The sequence below is a fragment of the Gopherus evgoodei genome, chromosome 9, assembly GCF_007399415.2.
Source record: "Gopherus evgoodei ecotype Sinaloan lineage chromosome 9, rGopEvg1_v1.p, whole genome shotgun sequence".
In the NCBI taxonomy this organism is placed as follows: Eukaryota; Metazoa; Chordata; order Testudines; family Testudinidae; genus Gopherus; species Gopherus evgoodei.
In genome coordinates this window covers 33362678-33382749 of record NC_044330.1, presented here as the reverse complement: position 1 = coordinate 33382749, position 20072 = coordinate 33362678, and the positions used below count along the sequence as shown (strand labels likewise).

The window sequence follows — 20072 nt, the reverse complement described above, 5'->3', positions numbered from 1 at the left end:
GTGTTAAATATATATTTTTAAAGTGTTTTTAATTTATAAGGGGGGATCCACTCAGAGGCTTGCTGTGTGAAAGGGGTCAGCAATACAAAAATTTGAGAATCACTGAACAGTCCTGCCAACCCTGCAGCATGCCAAAGAGGAAGAGAAGGCAACTGAGTGGTCCAAGTGAGGCCTGATTATTAAAAGGGAGAGGGACATTTCCTCCCCCTCCGGGGGGAGAGTAAGGAGAGGGCAAAAAAAAACCAAAAACACCAAAAAACAAACCACAGCCCTAACATATTAAGTCTTTTCACTGGCAACCAGCAAGGCAATACAAAAGCCAGCCAAGGATCAAACCCATTAGCACTATATTTCGTATGTATCTGCACTTCTCCTGGAAGACACTGTAGGTATAATTGAATGCTGTTTCTAGAGGAAAGGGCAGTCATATGGACTCGCCCATATGTTGCTTATGTGCCATTTTTCCAAAGATAGCGTGAAGCCTTATGCAGCTGAGCTCCTCAGTTCTCTTCTTACTGTAAGTGCTTTCTGAGAGAACGCCTCTATTTCACTCTCCCTATCATGGGAAGGGATTTTCTGTTTCTCCTTGTGTTAAACTCAGCACTGGGATGCCCCCATCCTCAGTTTAAAGTTATGTCTTTCATAAACGCCATGTGACAAGAGCGGACAGAACAAACCAAAGCAGCCCAGCAATGGTGAAAAACAGCAAATTGCTGGGGCATGATAAGCCTTCCTCTTATTTCATAGTTATGATCATTTTGATATTATATTCCCCAATTAAAAGCTAATCTCTTCCATACTACATTTGACTCCCATGTGGTTGCAAGTGGGGAAGAAATAACTGGAAAAAATAACCAGCGTATTTAGAGAGACTTTTAAATTTCCAAAACCTGGGAGTGGATAATGGTTAAGATAGGGATTCAAGCCATACCTTTTGTTTATTTTGAAAGAATCCTCTAGACATATTATTAAACCTAGCCTCAGTTAGTGCCATTGATACTTGGCAGAAGAGTTATATGTGAACTTGGCAAGGAATATTCTTTCCCTTTGAGGATGCCAATAACCAAAAGAGTTAAACCTACAAAGTTGTTTTTGTTTTGTTTTTATTGGGATTTCCTCTTTTTTAGGAGATGAGTTTGCTGAATCTTTAACAAAAGCTTCCTTAATTCAAAATATTGCATAGTCATTGAAGCTAAAAATGCATTTAATAAAAAAAAAAAGTTTTACATGGTCTGACATTCTATTTTCCTGTTAATAGTTCAACTTAGCTCTTGTGAGGTCTTCATTTCACTATCTTTCTAGTCAATCTTTCAGACTAGCCACTTTCTGAATGTACTCTTAAAAAAAATCTGGTCATCTTTATACTTTATAAAGCATCAAAAATGAAAAAAAGGCACACGATCAACTTTTTCCTCCTGTGGAAGTCACCTTTAATATTCCTAAAGCACAATTTTAGTATTTATCTGCTAGTGCTGTTTCCCTTCTGTTGCTTTTTATAATACCCTACTTGAGACAGCAGATGTATTCTGTTGAACAGCATTTCTCAATGACAGGTCCATGGACTGGCACCAATTCCTGAGATCCCCCTGACAGTTTAGCAAGGCAGTAAGCTGGGCCCTGGCATCAAAAATGTTGAGAAACACTGCCGTAGAATACAAGTGCATGCAAACAGCCTCTTTTGCAAAGCATTTGATGCAAGGATATGAGCAGCTTCCTTTCTGTTATTTTGGCTGCCAAGGAAAGTAGTTATATTTTATAACAGTTCTTAGGATGACCCAACTTCGCAGATAAGTAAAGAATATCTGCGTTAAAGACATGTTTTAAATGTTCTTTATACGCCATGCTCTAAGTCACTTTCAATTTTCTTATAATGATCTTTCCCCTCCCTGCATTCTACCTCTTCTCCTTTCTTCTTCCTTTCTCTGTTCTTTCCACACAAAAAGATTAACTGGTATTAAGTCTGAACTTGATACATAACTAGATGGAAACAAAGTGTATTAACCTATTTAAAATATTCCTGAAAGTTTTATACTTTATATTTTCCACTTAAGTTATAAAACTTTAGATTATTTAAAAAAAATAATTCAGAAACACGTTGAAATTAGAATCTTAAATGTGTGTGAAATTAGACAGCACAGACTTATGGAAGTGTGACATAAGAAGGCAGCATAATCCCATTCATTTTTAATGAAGACTTCTCATAGAAAGCAATGGGGAATCCTGCTTCAAAAAGAATGGGACAATATGACCAATGATTCATTCAAGTTTTTTGGGGGTTTCAAGTAATGCATGATACTTCATACAAAGGCTTTAAAAACTTACTTCAATATAATCTTTTGGTATACAGGAAAATGACTGCCTGTTAGAACTCTCTGATTGTATTTCTTTATCACTTGTGACCTTTAATAAGACATCACCACACCAAATTATTTTGCCATGTGCCAAACTGGGATATTTCTGATTGCTCCAAGTGCAAGGCACATTTCTTTGACTTTGCTCTCTCTAAAATTAATACATAGCAATATATTTTAAAAAACCTACCACAACAGGCCACTGCATTCACTTTTTCAACTTGGAAAAAACATGCAAGAATAAACCACATGACAAATATTAGTCTAATAACTTAATGCACTACTGGAAGGCGCTCAGATATTTGTAAGATCCTATACAGAAAAGGCTGTCCTCTGCTGTCTGTGTCTTGTCGAGGTGGGACAGCTTGCATGCCCCAACAATCCCCAGAGTCTGTGTCAGTGGAAGCTTTTTGATGCTGGAAGGTTCAACCATGCCAGATTGGTCTGTGGGAGAGAGGCCAGACAAAACAGACACCATGGTACTGCAGGTTGGGGTGTTAGGCACAGGGATAACAAAGCTGTCCCGTAAAAAAAAAAAATTATATATATATATATACACACACACACACACATTATATATATATATATACACACACATTTTATATATATATATATACACACACATTATATATATACACACACACACACACACACACACACACACACACACACACACACACACACACACACAGAAACAGCAATGGAGAAATTTTTCATTACTGTGTGTGATGGCCTTCAGGAGTCAATGGCCCGTATGACTGCAAGCGGGGAAAGCCGAAAAGAAGCCACTGGCATGAAGACTGAAGTGCTCAACACCAAGACAAAAACAAACTTGGTTTTTGGAACATACAAAAAACAACGAAACAGGGAAGCTAGCCCAGGTCACAGCAGAGATGAGACGCTACAGCTTACACACCCTGGGTGTCAGTGTAAGCAGATGGACAGGATCAGGAAGATTAACAGCAGCCTCAGAGAAACTTGTCTGTCATCTCATCCAGAAAACAGCAAACACCATTCCCTGATTGAATGGAAGTCCATCAGCAGCAAACTTATGAGAGCCAGACTGAAAGGGAACACAACAACATCACGCTGATTCAGTGCAGTGCTCTGACAAATGACAGTGATGAAGAAATGAAGGATAAATTCATCCTTGCATTACAGGTAGAGTTAGTGAGTACCACACCACGACCTAACTATCATCATGGGAAAGGTGAATGCCAAGGCCGGTAAGGACAACACAAATAATGACAGAGCAATGGGAAGACATGGGTGTGGCACCATGAATGAAAGCAGAGAGAGGCTTGTTGATTTCCGTAAAATGAATGACCTGGTGACAAGCTGACATGGTGTTCTCCAAATGGCAGAGATAAGAACCAGATTGACCATACGATGATCAACGGCAAATGGCGACGCTCACTTACAGATGTGAAGTGAGAAGGGATGCAGATGCTGGCAAAGACCACCACCCTGTGACAGCCTCCATCAAGCTAAAACTGAGAAGTGTGGGTCCACCAAACTAGGGACACTGACAAGCTAAAGGCCCCTGAAATATAAAAAGCCTTTGTTCTGCATTTAAGAGAACAGATTTCATGCACTTGCAGACCTGGATGAAGAAGAGGGGAATGCAGATGAGGAGATCAACAAGAAGTGGGACAAAAATAACAGCAATTTATAAACAGAGCAGTGAAGCCTGTCTAGGCTACAGGCAGAAAAGGAGGAAGGAGTGGATTACACCCAGCACATGGAATGCCATAGAAACCAGATGAGCCCTGAAGAAAAAAAAAGTTTTAGACACAAAATCCCAGAAGCTAAAGGACAAATATTGTGAGAAGCATAGCAAGGCACAGCAGGAGGTCAAACGCCTTGTGAGAAGACATATGACAGTGATAATCTGGCAACACAAGGAGAGGATGCAGCTGCTTGTGGTGAACAAGGAACCATCTACAAAATGATGCGGCTTATCAGTGGTAAACAGCAGACACCAACAAACACTCATCAAGGACAAACAAGGCCACCTACTAACAGAAAAAGAACAAAAAATGCGTTAGATAGAGCATTTCAAAGAATTGCTGAACAGGGAGCCAACTATAGAGGACGCAAACATCCAGGAGGCAGAAGAATATCTTGATATCAACACAGACACCTCAACTAAGGAAGAGATAATTCAAGCCACCAGATCCTTAAAAAAAATGGGAAAGCTTCTGGCAAGGATAACTTGAATGCAGAATTCAAGGTAAATCCTGAGTTAACAGTATCTATCCTGGCCCCTCTATTTAGATCAGTGTGGAAAAGGGAAAAAGTGCCAGATGAGTTGATCAATGGGGTTTTAGTGAAGATACCAAAGGAAGGAACTCTCAGAGATTGCAATAACTGGTGTGCAATAACACTTTATCTATGCCAAGTAAAGTATTCTGATATACGCTGGGCTATGATCTTAGAGGCAGTTCATAGTGTTTTCATAAAAGAGCAAGCTGGTTTTCAGAAAGGGCATGGATGTACACACCAGATCTTCACTCTACAGAACATAACAGAACAATGCTTAGAATGGCAACGGAAACTCTATACAAACTTCATAGACTTTGAGAAGGCTTTTGACAACATTCACAGAACCAGCCTATGGTGCATTCTGCAGGCATATGGAATCCCGCTCCGTATAAATCATCAAAAGCTTTTATTTCAACTTTACATGCAGTGTTGATCACAGTGAGCTCAGTTTTGAAGTCAAAACGGGAGTACATCAGGGATGTAAAAGAACCAGGGGCAGGTCAGCTTTGCGACCAGGGGCTGCTAACAGGGAGTTTCACAAGGGATTTCTCCAGGTGAAGGATGAGCAGATACAGCATCCGTGGGGTAAGTGACTGTCTATAGTCTGTGTTTGTTTGTGTTTGGGGGTTACTTGCTGTGTGCTGAGCTGGTGTTTGTCTGTCTGTTTGTTTGGTTGTTTGAAGGACCATGTACTGGGGCTGGCAGTTGGAGGCTATGAGCTTCAAAGGAAGGTTTGAAAGCTAGAAGCCTCTGGTAATTGGCTGAGCCTTAATCAGTGGGCAGGGCATTCACTCAGGCCAGGGCTTTATAAAGCTGCGTACAAGCAACCAGGAGCTGCTAACAGGGAGTTTCGCAAGGGCGTTTGGCAGGGGAGCGGGAGTCCTTTGTCGCTCCTATCAGTGCCCCTTTAGTCCCTTTAAACCAAACTACATTCAAAACCTTTTTCTTTAAACCGCCTTTCAGTAATTAGGAGACAATGCAGGCAGAAGCCCAGCAGCACAGTGGGAGCTATCCAATTTATTGCACTGAGTGTAGCATGTATGATTACCTGCCCTGTGGACAGGTGACATGTGTGTGCAGTCGGTGCAAGGAGCTCCTGGCCCTCAGAGATCACGTACGGGCTTTGGAGGCCAGGGTGGCAGAACTGGAAGAGCTAAGAGAGGCAGAGAGGTATGTTGATGAGGCTTTCCGGGATACTCTAGAAGTGTCCCACCTCCAGTCAGACAGCCCTCAGCCCCTGCGCTGTTGAGGAGGAGGAAAGGCCAATGGGAGCAGAGGGAAACCTTCCCATAGTTGGGACCCTCCTTCCAGATGGTGCTGAGGTTGCCTCTCACACTGAGGTTACCTCCCCGGGGGAGGGAACTCCAGTTTCTAGGAAAAGGCAGGTCTTAGTAATGGGAGATTCGATCATTAGAAATGTAGATAGCTCGGTTTGTGATGACCGGGAGAACCGTATGGTGACTTGCCTGCCTGGTGCGAAGGTTGCGGATCTCTCAAGGCATCTAGATAGACTTATGTGTAGTGCTGGGAAGGAGCCGGTGGTCGTGGTACATGTAGGTACCAATGACATAGGGAAGGGTAGGAGAGATGTCCTGGAAGCCAAATTTAGGCTGCTAGGGAAGACACTGAAATCCAGGACCTCTATGGTGGCATTCTTAGAAATGCTCCCAGTTCCTCGCGCAGGGCCAGGTAGGCAGGCAGAGCTTCAGAGTCTCAATGCGTGGATGAGACGATGGTGTAGAGAGGAGAGGTTTACGTTCATTAGGAACTGGGGAAACTTTTGGGATGGGGGAAGCTTATATGCAGGAGAGATGGGCTCCACCTAAACCAAAGTGGAACCAGACTGCTGGCACTAAACATTAAAAAGGTTGTAGAGCAGTTTTTAAACTAGGAGATGGGGGAAAGCCGACTGCTGCAGAGAAGCATGAGGATCAGACACAGATTTCTTTTAGGGGAGAGTCTGATCTCCAGGTTATAGTCAGGAGCAGAGGACGGAAGAGGATAATGTAAGGGCCAGATCAGATGATAAACCGTCACATAAAAAAGAATCTGGCACATCAGAAAACGGCAAACAAACAAACAGGGACAAGTTTTTAAAGTGCTTGTACACAAATGCTAGAAGTCTAAATAAGATGGGTGAACTAGAGTGCCTTGTGATAAAGGAGAATATTGATATAATAGGCATCACAGAAACCTGGTGGACTGAAAGCAATCAATGGGACACTATCATTCCAGGGTACAAAATATATCGGAAGGACAGAACAGGTTATGCAGGGGGAGTGCCACTATATGTGAAAGAAAATGTAGATTCAAATGAAGTAAAAATCTTAAGCGAATCCACATGTTCCATAGAATCTCTATGGATAGAAATGTCATGCTCTAATAAAAATATAACATTCGGGAACTATTATCAACCACCTGACCAGGACAGTAATAGTGATGATGAAATGCTAAGGGAAAATTAGAGAGGCTATCAAAATTAAGAACCCAATAATAGTGGGGGATTTCAATTATCCTCATATTGACTGAGAACATTTCACTTCAGGACGAAATGCAGATAAAATTTCTCGATACTTTAAATGACTGCTTCATGGAGCAGCTGGTACGGGAACCCACAAGGGGAGAGGCAACTCTAGATTTAATCTTGAGTGGAGCGCAGGAGCTGGTCCAAGAGGTAACTATAGCAGGACCGCTTGCAAATAGTGACCATAATATAACAACATTTAACATCCCTATGGTGGGAAGAACATCTCAACAGCCCAACACTGCGGCATTTAATTTCAAAAGGGGGAACTATACAAAAATGAGGTGGTTAGTTAAACAAAAGTTAAAAGGTACAGTGACTAAAGTGAAAACCCTGCAAGCTGCATGGGTGCTTTTTAAAGACACCATAATAGAGGCGCAACTTCAATGTATACCTCAAATTAAGAAACACAGTAAGAGAACTAAAAAAGAGCCACCGTGGCTTAACAACCATGTAAAAGCAGCAGTGAGAGATAAAGAGATTTCCTTTAAAAAGTGGAAGTCAAATCCTAGTGAGGCAAATAGAAAGGTGCATAAACACTGCCAAATTAAGTGCAAGAGTGTAATAAGAAAAGCTAAGGAGGAGTTTGAAGAACGCCTAGCCAAAAACTCCAAAGGTAATAACAAAATGTTTTTTAAGTACATCAGAAGCAGGAAACCTGCTAAACAACCAGTGGGGCCTCTTGATGATCGAAATACAAAAGGAGCGCTTAAAGACGATAAAGTCACTGCAGAGAAACCAAATGGACTCTTTGCTTCAATCTTCACGGCTGAGAATGATCGGGAAATTCCCAAACATGAACTGGCTTTTGTAGGTGACAAATCTGAGGAACTGTCACAGATTGAGGTGTCACTAGAGGAGGTTTTGGAATTAATTGATAAACTCAACATTAACAAGTCATCGGGACCCAATGGCATTCACCCAAGAGTTCTGAAAGAACTCAAATGTGAAGTTGCAGAACTATTAACTAAGGTTTGTAACCTGTCCTTTAAATCAGCTTCGGTACCCAATGACTGGAAGTTAACTAATGTAACGCCAATATTTAAAAAGGGCTCTAGAGGTGATCCCGGCAATTACAGACCGGTAAGTCTAACGTTGGTACCAGGCAAATTAGTCGAAACAATAGTCAAGAATAAAATTGTCAGACACATAGAAAAACAAACTGTTGAGCAATAGTCAACATGGTTTCTGTAAAAAGGGTAATCGTGTCTTACTAATCTACAGAGTTCTTTGAAGGGGTCAACAAACATGTGGACAAGGGGGATCCAATGGACATAGAATTAGATTTCCAGAAAGCCTTTGACAAGGTCCCTCACCAAAGCCTCTTACGTAAATTAAGCTGTCATGGGATAAAAGGGAAGGTCTTTTCATGGATTGAGAACTGGCTAAAAGACAGGGACAAAGGGTAGGAATTAATGGTAAATTCTCAGAATGGAGAGGGGTAACTAGTGGTGTTCCCCAAGGGTCAGTCCTAAGACCAATCCTATTCAATTTATTCATAAATCATCTGGAGGAAGGGGTAAACAGTGAGGTGGCAAAGTTTGCAGATGATACTAAACTACTCAAGATAGTTAAGACCAAAGCACATTGTGAAGAACTTCAAAAAGATCTCACAAAACTAAGTGATTGGGCAACAAAATGGCAAATTAAATTTAAATGTGGATAAATGTAAAGTAATGCACATTGGGAAAAATAATCCCAACTATACATACAATATGATGGGGGCTAATGTAGCTACAACGAGTCAGGAAAAAGATCTTGGCGTCATCGTGGCTAGTTCTCTGAAGATGTCCACGCAGTGCGCAGAGGTGGTCAAAAAAGCAAACAGGATGTGAGGAATCATTAAAAAGGGGATAGAGAATAAGACTGAGAATATATTATTGCCCTTATATAAATCAATGGTACGCCCACATCTCGAATACTGTGTACAGATGTGGTCTCCTCACCTCAAAAAAGATATTCTAGCACTGGAAAAGGTTCAGAAAAGGGCAACTAAAATGATTAGGGGTTTGCAGAGGGTCCCATATGAGGAGAGATTAAAGAGGCTAGGACTCTTCAGCTTGGAAAAGAGGAGACTAAGGGGGGATATGATAGAGGTGTATAAAATCATGAGTGATGTAGAGAAAGTGGATTAGGAAAAGTTATTTACTTATTCCCATAATACAAGAACTAGGGGCCACCAAATGAAATTAATAGGTAGCAAGTTTAAAACAAATAGAAGGAAGTTCTTCACACAGCGCACAGTCAACTTGTGGAACTCCTTACCTGAGGAGGTTGTGAAGGCTAGGACTATAACAGTGTTTAAAAGAGAACTGGATAAATTCATCCTGGTGAAGTCCATAAATGGCTATTAACCAGGATGGGTAAAGAATGGTGTCCCTAGCCTCTGTTCGTCAGAGGATAGAGCTGGATTGTCCGAGAGAGATCACTTGATCATTGCCTGTTAGCTTCACTCTCTCTGGGGTACCTGGCATTGGCCACTGTCGGTAGACAAATACTGAGCTAGATGGACCTTTGGTCTGACCCGGTACGGCCGTTCTTATAGACTCATAGACTCTAGGACTGGAAGGGACCTCGAGAGGTCATCGAGTCCAGTTCCCTGCCCTCATGGCAGGACCAAATACTGTCTAGACCATCCCTGATAGACATTTATCTAACCTACTCTTAAATATCTCCAGAGATGGAGATTCCACAACCTCCCTAGGCAATTTATTCCAGTGTTTAACTACCCTGACAGTTAGGAACTTTTTCCTAATGTCCAACCTAAATCTCCCTTGCTGCAGTTTAAGCCCATTGCTTCTTGTTCTATCATTGGAGGCTAAGGTGAACAAGTTTTCTCCCTCCTCCTGATGACACCCTTTTAGATACCTGAAAACTGCTATCAGGTCCCCTCTCAGTCTTCTCTTTTCCAAACTAAACAAACCCAATTCCTTCAGCCTTCCTTCATAGGTCATGTTCTCAAGACCTTTAATCATTCTTGTGGCTCTTCTCTGGACCCTCTCCAATTTCTCCACATCCTTCTTGAAATGCGGTGCCCAGAACTGGACACAATACTCCAGTTGAGGCCTAACCAGCACAGAGTAAAGCAGAAGAATGACTTCTCGTGTCTTGTTTACAACACACCTGTTAATGCATCCCAGAATCACGTTTGCTTTTTTTGCAACAGTATCACACTGTTGACTCATATTAAGCTTGTGGTCTACTATGACCCCTAGATCTCTTTCTGCCATACTCCTTCCTAGACAGTCTCTTCCCATTCTGTATGTGTGAAACTGATTGTTCCTTCCTAGGTGGAGCACTTTGCATTTAACTTTATTGAACTTCATCCTGTTTACCTCAGACCATTTCTCCAATTTGTCCAGATCATTTTGAATTTTGACCCTGTCCTCCAAAGCAGTTGCAATCCCTCCCAGTTTGGTATCGTCCGCAAACTTAATAAGCGTACTTTCTATGCCAACATCTAAATCGTTTATGAAGATATTGAACAGAACCGGTCCCAAAACAGACCCCTGCGGAACCCCACTTGTTATACCTTTCCAGCAGGATTGAGAGCCATTAACAACTACTCTCTGAGTACGGTTATCCAGCCAGTTGTGCACCCACCTTATAGTAGCCCCATCTAAATTGTACTTTCCTAGTTTATCTATAAGAATATCATGCGAGACTGTATCAAATGCCTTACTAAAGTCTAGGTATATCACATCCACCGCTTCTCCCTTATCCACAAGGCTCGTTATCCTATCAAAGAACGCTATCGGATTAGTTTGACACGATTTGTTCTTTACAAATCCATGCTGGCTATTCCCTATCACCTTACCACCTTCCAAGGTGTCAGGTCTGTAATCCTCTTCAACACTGCTCTTGACTGGATAATGCAGCATACAACAAAAGACATGCCAAGAAGCATTAAATCAGAGGTCTCAAACTCAAGGTACCTTAAGGCCAGTGCCGGTCCTCAAACCCTCCCAGCAGGCCTATAATGTCACTGAAGATGGTGTTCAGAAAAGAAAACATTTATATTGTATTTTTTATTTCGAATTTCTTAGAAATAATAAAACTGTCATACAACTGTATACAATTCTTCGCCTGCCAGAGAGAGTTTTAGTGTTTGCCAGACACCTGACAACGCTTCAGTTGTCAGTTTGTTTGTTTATGTTTGGCCTCAGTGACTGAGCAGTTGAAACCTGCAGAATTGCAGCAAAGCGTGCATCAGATAGTTGTGTTCAGTATTTTGACTTGTTTATATTCAATTTTGGAAAAAAGTGACGCTACCTCCATGGCTGATACTGCCCAGCAGCTAGTGATGGTATCTCTGTCCCTCTCCGCTAGCCAATGGGAGCTGTGTGGGGCAGCACTTGCAGCAGACATTGCCAGCAACATGTCTGCATGTGTTTCTCCTCTGCCGGCCACAGTGGGAAGGTTTTTGGGCCGCAGATAGACACCCTTAAATGGACACTCTTCTCATTCCTTGAAGCCCTGGACTTTGCAGAGGATCTCGCGCTTCTATCCATATACAAAAAAAACAACTTGACTCAATGCAGTCCCAGCAAACTGGACTGAAAATCAACCACAAGAAGACAGATATCTTGACCTTCAGTATTGTCTCACCACCACCAGTAGGAATAGAAGATTATGTTCTCACCAGTGTAGCAACAGTCACATACTTGGGCAGCACCATCAACCAGGAGGGTGGAACAAGCCAGGACATCCGGAACAAAAATCATTAAACACTGTCAGGATCTTAAATACAGTCTCGAAAGCATCAAAATAAAACACCAAAATCAGACTCAAGATTAATCAGAGCTGCGTACTTTCAACATTGCTTTATAGTGCAGAATGCTGGGGAATGAGAAAGCATGACTTGTCAAAACTGTCTTAATTCTATACAACCTGTCTCAGAAAAATCCTCATCTTTTGGCCCAAAACAATCTCAAACCAAGATCTACTGACACAGTGCAGCCAAGAGGATATGAACACCATCGTTGCCAGGAGGCACTGGAGATGGATTGGCCATGTGCTTCGGATGGAAACTGATTCTATCACCAGAGCAGCAATAAGAGGAAGACCTGACGGCAAGCGAAAATGAGGCCGCCTGAAAACAACACGGCAAAGAGCTGTGGAAGCCAAGCTGAAAAACCTGGGGAACAGCTGCGGAACCACTGAAAGACTTGCCAGAAACAAACAGACAGAAGTGGAGGAGCTTTCTCACTGCCCTAAATGCCCAGAGGAGTAATGGGAACATAACGATGACGATATAGAAAAGATAAGAATTACTTCACTGAGATGTTGTAAGGCTTATTCAGGAGCTTGAAAGTGCTTTGAAAGTTTTGGAGAAAGGGTGTTACAGATGTCCAAAATACAAGTTATACAAAGATGTAATTGAGTTCATGCTTTTTCCTCGATACCTCCTCCACTGGGGGGTGCGGGTGTCAGAGAGAGAGAGAGAGAGAGAGAGAGAGAGAGAGAAAGAGAGAGAGAGAAGTAGGTTTAAACCTAACACAAAAATATCCCACCTATTTCTCAAATGAATTACATTTACACAGAAATGTTATATGTTCTCACACTTACAAAGTAGTAAAATCACAAAAAACAAAGTGACAGGTTTTTAAGAATATGTAAGTTTTTAAAATTATTCTTCCACCACCGTTTGGGATTTGATACAAGCCAAACCAGAACAGCCTTATTGCCAAAACAGTTCATCTAGTTGATAGTATAAACTATACTTCTGTACCTCACTAAAGTGTGGCTCTGTTATGAAGAGTTAATACTTATAACACTGAAGCTACCAGACCAGGTGGGAAATAAAAGGTGACCTACACTGAATCAACACCATCTGAATGGCTTCAAATTTGCTTGCACTTCAAGTAGATCGTTTACACGGGCTGAACCTGACAATGAAGTTCATTTAAAAAGGTAATTTAGGGCTTCTTAAAATGTTCATCCCGTAAATGGAATTATGGTTGGGGGGAGAAAAAACCAAACAAAAACCTATCTCCAGTCTAAGTTCTATTTTGGAACCTCATCTAACTTTGACAGGAAAAAAAAAATAATAATTTTGGCAATTTCTCCCACTTACTTCAGGAGAAACATTTGTTTGGAAAGTATGAAATAAATCAGAAGCCATTTCAGAGTGACAGGACTTTGCCTGCTGACACTACTTCAGACTTGTCTTGGACTTGGTGCACCATGAGAACAAAGACACAGGACAGGTTTGAAGAGACTTTTTAAAAAACAAAACAAAACACCACCAAAACACACTTTTGAATGTCTTAACATTTAGTGAACTTTGAACTCAACTAAATTCCATTAAGGATTCTATAAATAAATATTCCTAACATGAACAGAGCACTTTGTAAGTACGTAATGGACAAGGTCCAACCCAAAAGAGCTTACAATTGTAATACCTTGGGTTAAACTCAAAAGCACAAGAGCCTGAAGACTGAAATACACTCAATTTGCGAAGTTTCATGAAGAGAGGAATATGAAGACACCAGGACCATGGCAAGTGCATCAAGATTGGAATAGGTGAAACTTCTGAAAACCAACAGAAATACACTGTAATTGATCACTGCCAAAGGAGCAAGAATAGTTTTCATTGCTCACTTAGCTCTAGGAAAGGCTATGAAGTTGCATATATATTGACACTTGCAAGGGTTTTAGTGCCAGAGCCGCACCTAGGGGAGTGCGGGGCACGAGACATTAGAAACTCGGCACCTATCTGCTGTGGGGGGTGCTTCTCGGCTCCGCCCAGGCCCCACCCCCACTCCAACCCTTCCCCCAAGATCCAACCCCTGCCGTGCTTCTTTCTGCCCCCACTCTTTCCCCTCCCCAGAGCATAATGCACTCTCACTCCTTCCCCTCTCCTGCCCAGCACTTCCTGATGCCACAGAACTGATGTGATATGCAGCAGGCAATAGGCATAGGGGGAGAGGGGAGAATGCATTCTGGTAGGGATGCTCCTCCTCACCTCTGCTGCAGGGACCCCCGAAGCGCGGGGCCAGGGCAGTCGCCCCAATTCCTGGTACCCTAAGGACGGCCCTATTTAGAGCAAATTAAAAAGATGGAGTATTGGGTCTGAACACAGACTCTGGCTCAGACAGACCAAAAAGATTACTTCCAATTCCACACCTCCACCAGAAAAAACTGGAGGGATTTTATTTGTGCACGCCAATGGCAATCCTTTGAGCCATCAATTTAAACTGGTATTATGCAAAGCATCAACTTTTTTAGGGTCCCCATCCCCCGGAAGAATCTGGCACCTAATCATGTGTAAGAGGGACACCTACCTCAGCGCCCGTGGCAGGGACTAATGACACATGTCTAGACCACCGAGAAGTGGATTTCAAACCATTTTAAAACTATTGTCCAGAGTGCATACTAACTCAAACATAACACAAAAGTTTATATTAAAATACCTTTGTGCTCTTTCCAGAAAGTATCATCCAAGAACTATGTTATCAAGTATTTTCCGAGCATGGAAGAAGAGAGGAACTGAACAGCAGTAACAAGGCACTCAACTGAGGTTCCAGATCAAAATTCTGAGGTTTCACTGGGAAACAGTTAACTCCACGATCTGAATGGAAAATCAAATATATCTGTCCCCAAGGGCTATGCTTCATGGTGTAACTGTCTTCCCTGCCATGTCTGACAGGCAGGGAAGAACAAAGTCATAAAGAATGTTAACCAGGTGATGATTATTTGAACTTGGGGAAAGGTCCTGGGCCACTAGAATATTATATTCAGCTGCTCCAGGTTCTCTCATTCTGCATCTGTCAAATCAGTTCAGACTTGCTTAACTTGGGCCGAGCTCTAAGAATTCTTGAGGTGGGGAGAGCAGCCAAGTGCTGGCAAAGTCTTGCAGTTTAGTCCAATTGCAATGTCCTTAAACGGTAAAACCTGGAATTAGCTATTTCGAAAATTTAAGGGTAACATATCAGCATAAGGAAAATGAGAAGCAATATGCATCATCTTCACTTCCTGCAGATTACAAGAGAACATTAACAGGAGAGAAGAGAAAGGAGTGTCCCCAACCAAGAGATACCAAATAACCTGGCAGGTGACACAGATGGGTAATCTGATGGATGTCAGTTCAACTAGCTCCCAGTCAGCAGACCAGCAGGAGCTGTGATCGGCCAGACTTGCAGACGGAGCAGGTAAACACATCAGCCCTGCCCACCAGGGACTTTCCCTATATAAGTGGCGACCCCTGTTCGAGAAACCCTGATATAAACTATATTGAACAAGAATGTGTAACTCCAAGCAAAGAAGACTGACAAGAAAATCTACATAAATTGAAGATGAGCCTACTTTCAAAAAGGAATTTTCACACTGAAAATTAGAGAAAACACTTTTCTTTTGTAGCCAATATTTAAAAAAATTTTGAAAATAATATTCTGTTCACCTTTGGCAAGAATTTACAGGTCTGAAGTGCTTTAAGTCACTCAATTTCTTCTACTTGTGAAGATATAGGATTAATTTAATCTGTGACATGATAAGTAGCTTGTTGTTAATTTCCACAATAAATGCTGAACATTTATGTTGCACCTTATGAATAAAATGAAACAATGCATATTGTGAAAGTGAATAGTCACCTATGATTTTTGTACCTGGCAATTGAGAACAAGAACTAGAAATGTTTAAAGGGCAAATACATTTACTGAAAAAATCTTTAATACATCATCAAGCAACAAAAAACCTCATTTTCCCCTTTCTAGGTTACAGTATTTTTTTTAACTAAAATTTAACTAGTTTGAGTAATTCTACAAATCCAAGGTAAAAAGAGGTTTAGAATGCACCTGACGAGCTAAAGAAATGCCATAGGCTGTGTAGACAGTTAATTTATACCTTTCAGACAGGGGGTTCAACACCTCATGAAGCATTAACTGTATTCAGTTGACACTTCTGTAGTCTGAAAGGCAATTTCTTGCATCTTCTCAATACTTGACAATGGAATTTTACCAGAGTGACTAATTTGAAACTGATTCTATTACCAGAATTAATGATACACTTCGAAGTGTATCCTAGACCTTGTCTACAACAGAAAGGGTTTGCTTGTATACTGATCTTGGTATAGCTACACCAGCAAAGCCTCCAATGGAGATGTAGTTTATACCAGTAAGAGAGTTCTTTCACTGGTATAACTTCCTACCAGCTTCCCCAACTAAATAAACTATGATGCAAAAGCACTTTTTGGGCAATATAACTACATCTTGCATTAGGGCTTTTGTCAGCACAGTATGTCTGTTAGGGATGTGATTTAAAAAAAAAAGTATTTATTTATTTTTTTAAAAGAACACACTCCTATCCGACACATTTATGCTGACAAAACTTTTAAAAGTAGACCAGATATTTATATAATGACAATTATTTTTAGTTGCAGTGATTGGAGCTTGGCTTGTATGTAAGGATTTGTTTAGTATTTATTCACTTAAGTACACTTTGTTTAGAAATGCCTACTATGCGCCTCTTTGCTGAGGTAAAGATTCTAGAGTAATTCCAGAAGCAACAAGTTATAAGTGGCTCAGGTAAAGATTATACATTAAAATAAACACAATGACTTTGATGTTCATTTTGTATTAGTACAAAAGGATTAAAATTAATAGAACAGCTACTAGAGGTAGTTTCCTACAATATTGTGCAAAGAATTGGGATTCCTTAGTCACTACTACCATTACACTGCTCTATAGCCAAAATGCTTCTGAAATAAATGTAGTCCAACTTTACTAATTCTGGGTCACTGAGAATGAAAATAATGCTTAAAATTGTTGATTGGCTCTAGTTTTCAAGATATGCTATTGGGTCAGTATATACGACCCTTGACTTGGGAATGGGGGAGGATAAGTGAGTTATAAAGGGAAGGGATCTCAATTTAAACCAGAAATGACTAAAATACATCTTTGACTGGATCTATGAATAAATCTATGACTGGGTTTGGACAGCACTTGCTTTTGAGGCAAAACAATGAATGATGCAATCTGAAGCTGGTATTGCGTCATACATTATATGAATTGCATCATGTTATTCCTAGAAGTCATGGATGATGCAATCATAACGAAGCTTACATCACTCTGCTGAACAAATTGCCCTATATCAGCTTTAGAAATCACACAGTGTCGTGCTCTCTTATTTGTCAGTGTTTGATTTTGCAAAGGGACACATTTCTGTTTAGCCAAAGTGAGCAGAGATGCCTCGTACTTGTGTGAACAGTGCAGATAACTTCTGCTATGTTTGTGGTGAAGTGACTTTTGCATCACAAAAGCGCAGTATAACCACTATGGTTAAGAAAGCCTATCACCTTTATTTTGGCTGCAAAATTGGAGATCAGGACAAGAGGTGGGCCCCACACATATGCTGCAACACTTGTGCAACAACTCTTGGCCAGTGGTTGAACAGGAAAAGGAAAGCGATGACTTTTGCAGTGCCAATGATTTGGAGAGAGCCAACAGATCATACCAGCAACTGTTACTTCTGCATGGTGCCTCCAGTTTGGAAAGGTGTGTCAAAGAAGAAAAAGTGGACTGTGCATTATCCAAACATTCCATCAGCTATACGCCCAGTACCCCACGGAGAAGGATTGCCGGTTCCTGATGCACCAGAATCATTCTCACTTGAGTCAGACGAGGAAGAGGAAGAGGATGAAACTTCTGGTCCTGAACCATCAATGTCACAGGACCCACATTTTCTCCCATCCTCCTCCTCTGAACCACACCTCATAACACAAGGTGAACTGAATGAGCTTGTCAGGGATTTGGAACTACCCAAGAGTAAGGCAAAGCTGTTGGGCTCCAGACTACAGCAGTGGAATCTCCTGGCAGGCTATCAGGGCAAATGGAGCCCATCAATGCTTGCAGACTATTGCTGGACAGTGACAATTGCTGGACAGTGACAAGAGATGCTCCATTTAATGAATACAAGAGACAAGCCAAGAAGGGCCGAGTAGACACTGAATAGGACTAAACTATGTACAGAATAGCTTTTTGCCTTTTGTTTCATAATAAATTTTTATTGATATAACCCTTTTGCTGATTTTTAAAGTGTTACATAAACAGGATAGATGAAATATCATCATGTAAAGCAATCATAAACGCATGAAAAGACCTAGGTTTACAATTTATGATTAAAACTCTACTATCTACACAATAGACATAGACATAAAATGTAAAAACTTAAATATCTTAGAAACAGTAGATGTTTTAATTGTCATATTTGAATTCAGCACACCAAAATACATAATAAATATCACATTTTATCTCTGAAGCAGACGACTTCTCAAAAATTGTAGACCAGTGTTATAGCTCACTCAATCATTTGCTGTGAGCTGAAGTCTGATGTATAAAGTCTATGGCAGAAGTATCTGCTCCATTTCAAATGGCAAAAAAAATTAATTTGAGTGATAGCAGTATACACATTTGTGCAAAATAGTCTTATTTCTAAGTTCATCTTCAAGTCTCAGAAGAGATATATGCTCAGGATTAAAAAAATTAACTAGGTACTAGCACCTTCCAGAAAGTGTTTCCTAGGATTTTTCCTCCTCCAACATGGTCTCTTTATGTAACTGTAACAATTTCATACAACGGTACATGGTTGGGGATCTGCCAATTAGATGTGACTTTAAGAAAGGTACAAATAATTTGTTCTTTTTTTCATATTGTGGTAATGCCCAGATGCCCCATTCAGGATTAATTCCCACTGTGCTGCACAAACAGAGAGACTGTCTTTGTCCCAAAGAGCTTACAAACTAACTTAAAACAAGACTGTAACTATAACTTGGGCTGTGTCTAGAATGAAGTTTGTGATTCCATTTGAGCCTGAGTTCACTGATTACCAGTTAACTTGAGATGACTAACAGGATCATAAATGCTAGTCTCTAGGCACTCCATACATCTGTTCCAGGGTGGAAACATTGGTAGGTTAACCACAGGCTAACGTTTGTGGAGTGTGTAGAGTAGCAATTGCAACCATGATGAAGTAGCTGGACTTAACTGGCAATCAAAGCTCACTTACATAGGAATACTTTAATGGTTCTAACTCACTAGAAAATATTTCCCCCCTTAAAATTAAACAGGAATCAGTTATTTGTCTGATTTTGTCTTGTGGACGGGGAGTTGTTATGGCACATACCTCAAGAGGGATTTGAAGAAAGAGGTAGTAGTAGTCTTACAAATCAGTTCAGAAAGGGTGTTTCATGAATAAGGAAGCAGACAAGGGTGTTCAAGGCTGGCATCACTGACAGAGGGGAAGAAATCGGCAGGAAGCCCAACACAAAATGAGATTAAATGGGGCGGGGGGGAGGTTAGTTATATGAAGGACCTTAAAGGGGAGGACAACAAACTTGAATTTGATGCAATGGAAAATCGAAGTGCCAGTGGGGATATGCAAAACAAGAACGACCTGGTGAAAGCTCTGGGCAAAGAAGCTTGGCAACTGTATCTTGTATGAACCAAAAGAGGAAGATGTGGGTGTTAGCCTTAGGAATATCACAGGAAAGAGGCTGCAGTAATCAAGATGAGACACAAAGCCTGGAGAAGTTTTTCAGCTGTAGGAACTAAAAGGAAAGGTTAGATGAAGGAAGAAAAACAGCAAGATTTGAGCTCTATAACCCCAAACTCCCATGACAGTTATGTTCAACTAAAACATTTAAACTGTCAATCAGTTGGACAGGACTTGTGTACAGAAGACAGAACTTTCATAGGAGTTGGACATAGCTTCTATAACTCAATCCTGAAAAAATGACCATGAAGCTCATCATTTTTCAGAAATAAACAATACTTATTTCTTAGACTTGGCTTTTGCTCTACCTGTTAACAGTTTTTTCTCAACATTTCTGTTAACTAATCAAGCTAATTCTCCTATGGGCTGTGAAAGAAGATAAATATTTTTAAAATACTGGGGAAGTGTTTATACTGTCCCAATAGGGGGTTTTCATACACACC

General features: G+C 40.9%; 1 protein-coding gene across 5 annotated transcripts in view; it reads right to left on the bottom strand.

Moving 5' to 3' along the window:
* Nucleotides 1-20072, bottom strand: part of TFDP2 (transcription factor Dp-2) — a 196567-nt gene that overhangs the window by 137133 nt on the left and 39362 nt on the right. The gene's annotated exons all lie outside the window — the stretch shown is intronic.